Source organism: Lycium ferocissimum, chromosome 4 (assembly GCF_029784015.1).
Source record: "Lycium ferocissimum isolate CSIRO_LF1 chromosome 4, AGI_CSIRO_Lferr_CH_V1, whole genome shotgun sequence".
Taxonomy (NCBI): Eukaryota; Viridiplantae; Streptophyta; class Magnoliopsida; order Solanales; family Solanaceae; genus Lycium; species Lycium ferocissimum.
Window position 1 is genome coordinate 68,915,040 of NC_081345.1, and position 6,791 is coordinate 68,921,830.

The following is a 6,791-nucleotide window of genomic DNA, read 5'->3' on the forward strand; positions in this document are numbered from 1 at the left end:
TCTTCCTTATCAACTGTTAGATCATGTTACACTTTACATTTCATTCCCAGCTTAGGATAGTATTCATGCACTCATTATGATTACCATAGGTTCCTACTTGTATATGTGGTTCTTTTGTGTAAATTCCAGAAATGGAACAAGCTTATAGTGTCCTAGAGACTCTATTGTTAATCTGTCAAGCTTGCTATATCTTTGAGGTGATTTTGAAGAACTAAAAAGTGAATAAAGCTGATTCTGAGAAAACCTTGCTTGAAATCTGGAGTGTTTGTTGGTTACACCTTGGAAATTTCCCCTCAGCGTACAGTGAATAGACTAACGAAGGGCGAGACGTGTACGAGGTTTGGACAAGTAAGAAATAGTATTTGATGGTTCTAATTAAGATTTCCAAAGACATTTGAGTAAAGGAAAGAAAGTTGTTAAGGAAAGCAAGTTATAAGTTGAGTGTATCGGATAAGAATTTCGAGTATTGAGTTAATGGTGTATAAATGATGTCCTAAGGAAGAGTTATAACATCTATTAGGTTGGTATTGAAGTGATAAACAAGTGTTAAGAAGGTTCCATAAGGATCGGAGATCAACGAGTCGACCAGAACAAGTCTCGGAAAACTGGGCAAACCTACGGCCAGACATACTGGCCATATAAAATGTAAGGACCGTATGTCAGCAAGTAGATTCGACCCGGTCGACACACTTCAGCACGGACCGGATCTACGGCCAGACATACGGCCCGTAGAAAACATAGGGACCGTATGTTGGTCCGTATAATCTCGTCGGGACTGAACTCAAATTTATATAAGGACCTCTTTCTCATTTCATTTCATTTCATTTCATCTTCCACCTCCACACTTCAAGAAACCTCTAGAACATTCCAAACACTTCAATATGTATATCTGCTGAGAAAGCGCCTAGGTGTCCGGACCTTCTCCCTATCTACCAGCGGTCATGAACCCAGCGTCCATAAAAGAAAGGACGTCAGTACGAACAATGTACTGAGTATGTAAGGCATGCATCATAACATAATAAGGAAATAAAGAAAACATAAGGTGAAGAGATAACCTGTAACTGATTGCCTCTTAAGGCGGAATCAGGCATGCTAACTTTTATATTAAAACAACATCATATCATATATACATATATAAACGACCCGACCATATAGGTACGGTATGATCATCATTAGCCCGCGTCCGGACCTCCCGCGTTCGGGGTAACCATCTCATGCCGCCCATTAGTGGTGTTTGCCCGGCCAAATAGGCACGGTGTAATCATCATAAGCCGCCCACTACGCCCGCGTGGTGGTGTGCGCCCGACCGACTAGGCCGGGGTGTAACCTTACATATACATAACATAAAGCATGCATGAGAGCCCAAGTGAAAGCTACAACTCTATCGGAGTGACGTAAGGTCGGTAACCTCCGATTATATTATGGAACAATCGTCATCGCTATGTCTTACCTTGAAGGAACTAATATCATAAGGTGGGATGGCCAACAATGAATAACATCAAGGAAATTATGAAATAAGATCATTAAGCTCGTAATAGCATCAATTCACAAGCTTTGGAATCTCTAGAAATAGGCATCATCATCATTATCGTAGAACACATCTTATCTCTTTCTCATAAGAATCTTTAACTTTCAACTTTTGGGATGTAAGAAGGTCATGGAAATATACAGAGGAAATCGTAATATAGGAGTCATGCCTTTGAAAGAAAGGGACTAGCCTTAACATACCTTTGCATCTCCTTAACGACTAAACATTCTCCTTCCAAGCTCACGATTCTATATTCAAGAGAATTCGTATCAAGGTTAGGCCATTAGAACATACTTAAGTTTGAACTAAGGCAACTAAGAGCTAACGAAAATTGGGCAGCATTTACTTTGTTTCGACAACTTCCTCTATATAATAAACCAATCTCAAATATCCATAGCAACACCCATAATACCATAATCAATAGACTTCTTCAAGTTAAGCATTGTTCAATTCTCAAACTCCCTTTCAAAGTCATCCATAACCATAACTTCAACACGACACCATATTCATTTTCATATCATACTTCATCAGCGTCATTAGCTTCACTCACAACAAGATTATACTCATGGTATACTAAGAATTATGACTCAAATTAATTCACTACTAAAAAATACCATTAAATCCATATTTGAGCTTCATATTCTACTTCCTCCCCTTATTCAAGTTAGTCAACAACCAAATACTCTTAATAATATGAAATAGATGTAAAACTCACCTTTGATTATGTAAGGATGAGCTTTGGATGAATATACTTCACTTGAGAGAAACCCCAACTTCAATGCCAAAGATAATCTTGACTTCTACAAACCCTAGTAAGCTTCTCTACACTTGATTCTATTGGTTCTTGGTATTTAATCCTTGATTTCTCTTAGTTTTGTGTTAATATGATGGGAAGAATGTTCTAGAGCTCTCAAGAGTTGTGGAGAATGTGGGAAATGAAAAATATGAACTTGGGTCATCTATTTATAAAAAGAAACTAAAGCTGCCCGTCTTGATTATACAGACAATTATACGGTCCGTAATTTTATACGGTCCTTATAAGTGACCGTATAATAACACCAGGAATGACCCTTCACTCTAACTGTTATACGGACCCTTATATGGACCGTATAAAGTTATACGAACCGTATAAGTGGTCATATAACTCAGTTTTTGCGAAATAGTTCTCGTCGATTCGTTCGATCTCAAATCCTTATAGAATCTTCTCTGCACTTGTTTAACACTTCATTAATCACCTAAGGATCTCTATTGCTCTGTCTCAAGACATTACTAAATCAACATTAGCTCGGTTATTGCAAAACCTTCCCAAACGCAACTTATGTTTCACTTCCTTCGACGAACTTAGTTCCACCAGTTCATGTGACTTTGAAATCTTGAAATACACACTATAAAGCTATCACATGCTCCCCTTAACTTCATAAGGACTTCATGCTTACCTTAAGCTTGCATTAATATATTCACAACGCAACACCTCAAAATTTTTGAGATGTAACATTCTCCCCCCCCCCCCCCTCCTAAGAACATTCGAGGAGCTCTCGGGGATTCTATAAAAATTTTGCCTGAGTTTTCCCTGTAATATGGCACTACCATCCAGTCATAACAACCCACAATAACATTGCCTCACAGGGCTACAACAACAACAACAAGAAAACATTGCCACACACGACCAAAAACATCAAAAGAAAGCATTATGTACTTGAGGACAATGGCATCTCACCCTAAAGCTCTTCTGGGGGTGGAAATAAATGTGGATATCTGGACTTCATATCTTCGTCTGCTTCCCAAGTCATTTCTTCTCTATTATTGTTTCTTCACAGGACCTTAACTGAGGCTACGTCTTTAGGTCTAAGCTTCCGCACTTGTCTATCTAGTATGGCAATGGGTACTTCCTCATAAGTAAACTTCTCAGTAATTTGGACATCATCTATAGGCACGATTCTAGAAGGATCTCCAACACACTTACGGAGCATCGACACATGAAAAACTGGGTGGACTGACTCAAGTTCTAGAGGTAAATCTAGCTCATAAGCCACTTGGCACACCTTCCGCTCAATCTTATAAGGCCCAAAATACCGGGAACTAAGCTTGCATTTCTTACCGAATCTCATTACGCCTTTCATCGGTGACACTTTTAGGAATACCCAATCATTAACTTGGAATTCCAAATCTCATCGACGGTTGATCACATAAGATTTTTGGCGACTCTGGGCTGTAAACAATCGATCTCCGATGAGCTTTATCTTTTCCACCGCTTGCTAAATCCATTCTGGACCTATTAGTTGTGTCTCTCCTACTTCAAACCATACAATTGGTGACCTATACCTCCTCCCATATAGAGCTTCATACGGGGCCATATGGATACTGGAACGATAACTGTTGTTATATGCAAATTCAATAAGTGGAAAATGATCATCCCAATTACCTCCGAAGTGTAATACACATGCCCGCAACATATCTTTCAAGGTCTGAATAGTGCGTTCAGCTTGTCCATCAGTCTGTGGATGAAATGTTGTGCTGAGTCTCACTTGAGTACCCAAACCTTCTTGAATGAACTTCCAGAATTTAGCGGTAAATTGTGCAACTCTATCTGTGATAATGGATACTGGGACACCATGAAGTCACACTATCTCTTTAAGATATAGCCTTGCATAGTCTTTCACTGAGTATGTAGTTCTGACTGGTAGAAAATGAGCTGACTTTGTAAGTCTGTCCACAATTACAACGCCAAGAACGAGGTAAGACTACAATAAAATCCATGTTGATGACTTTCGATTTTCAAGTTGGAATTTCCATCGCTTGCAATAATCCTCCTGGCTTTTGATGCTCAATTTTCACTTGTTGAGAATTTGGACACTGAGCCACAAACTCTGCTATATCCTTCTTTATTCCGTCCCATCAATACATTGACTTGGGATCATGGTACATCTTTGTCGCTCCTGGATGAACAAACTAACGGGAGTAATGGGCTTCTTCCAGAATCTGGTAACGTAATCCTGCAACATCTGGAACACATAGCTTGCTTCGATACCTAAGAATCCCATCTGCAGAAATCTCAAATGGTGACTTTTCCTTTTGGGGAAATGTATCCCTGTAGTAACTCAACTTGGGGTCTTCATATTGGCGCTTTTTCACCTCCATGTCTAGGGATGAAACAGCTGGGTTATGAACAGCGACTCCTACATTGCTCGAGTCATTTAATCGAACTCCTAAGTTAGCTAGCTGGTAGAGCCCACGGACTAATTCTTACTTCTCCGGTTGGACATCACATAGACTGCCCATGGATTTACGGCTAAGCGTATCAGCCCCCATATTTGCCTTTTCGGGATGATATAAAATACTCACATCATAGTCTTTCAATAGCTCTAACCACCGCCTCTGCCGTAGAGTCAACTCGTTCTGCTTGAAAATATACTAGAGACTCTTGTGATCTGTATAAATATCAACATGAACACCATAAAAGTAGTGTCTCCATATCTTTGGTGCATGAATAACCGCAGCTAATTCAAGGTCATGGGTCGGATAATTTTTCTTATGTTTCCTCAACTACCTGAGGCATAGGCAATAACCTTAACGTGTTGCATCAACACATAGCCCAACCCGACACCGGAGGCATCACAATAAATGACATAACCTTCTGATCATGCGGGAGTGTCGGGCCGGGGTTGAAGTCAATCTATCTTTCAATTCTGGAAGGCACGCGCTCAAAAGCATCGGTCAACGAAATTTGCGATTTCGAGTTAGCTTCGTCAATGGTGCGGAAATAGAAGAAAAACCTTCCACAAATCTTCTATAATAGCCTGCTAATCCCAGAACGCTACAGACCTCTGTAGGCATTGTAGGCATTGGCCAAGTCTTCACAGTCTCAATCTTTTGAATATCTACTCGGATACCGCCAGCTGAGATAATATGGCCCAAAAAAGTTACAGAATTCAGCCAGAACTCACATTTTGAAAACTTGGCATATAGTTCACGAGTCCGAAGAATTCTAAGGACCGTACGTAAATGATTTGTGTGCTCTGCCTCTGACCGAGAATATACCAGAATGTCATCGATAAACACAATTACAAATAGATCTAGGAAAGGCCTGAACACATTATTCATCAAATTCATGAACACTGCCTAGGTGTTAGTCAATCTAAACGACATTACCTGAAATTCATAATGACCATATCTGGTTCTGAAAGCCGTCTTCAGAATATCTTTTTCTTTAGCTCTCACTTGGTGATATCCCAATCTCAGATCAATCTTTGAAAACCACTTAGCGCCCTGCAATTGATCAAACAAATTGTCGATTCTCAGAAGCGGGTATTTATTCTTTATTGTCACCTTTTTCAACTACCGATAATCAATGCACATTCTTAAGAGCCATATTTCTTTCTTACAAACAAAACAGGTGTTCCCCATGACGATGAATTGGGCCTAATAAATCCCTGCTTGAGCAAATCTTTCAGTTGTGTCATTAACTCTTTCAACTGGGGGGGGGCATTCCGTATCCGTGAGCATCAATAGTAAAATCAATCTCCGATTACAGTGGAAGACACGTAAGCTCACGAAATCACATTTGGGAACTCATTTACTACCAGAACGGATTGAAGAGTTGGCGGTTTTCCTTTGATGTCATGAACCCGGACTAAATAATAATTATAACCCTTAGCAATCATCTTCCTCACTTTGAGATAGGAAATAAACCTATTGTTACACCCCTCGTCTTCGTAGTGGTAGAACTTATGATTTCCTAGTGAGGTATGCCTTGGGAATGGAGACCCGAGCCTGAGTTTTGGAGAAAGAAAGTGTCCTACCTCATGTGCAATGGCACCAGCAGGAATTCCTGGTGAACTACGGGGTTAGAAGTTGAACGAATCGAATCGACGCGACCTGAACCGAATTAGAAAAGTCTGCAGACACCAGTCAAGATCGACGGGTCGTCGAACTTGTCAACGGACCGTCGTTGTCTTTGCGTCGACAGGGTTTTTCAGCCCTACATTCTGCAAGCGTAGGTTGATGAGCACGTCGACGGGTCGACGACCCGCTCGGCTAACCGGACCACTGAAGTAGTTAATTCTCCGAGTATACATACGTGGTCCACGACTTTATGTCTTATTTCTCTCATTCCCAGATCAGAAAACCCTAATATTTTGCTCTCCCAACATTTATGGCATAGTAGTGAAGATTTGACAAGACTTGGATCCCGTAAACCCAAGCTTGTGAAGAAGAAGGTTGGTTCTAGGGTTTCTCCAAGAATGGGAAGCTTAGAAAGTTGAAG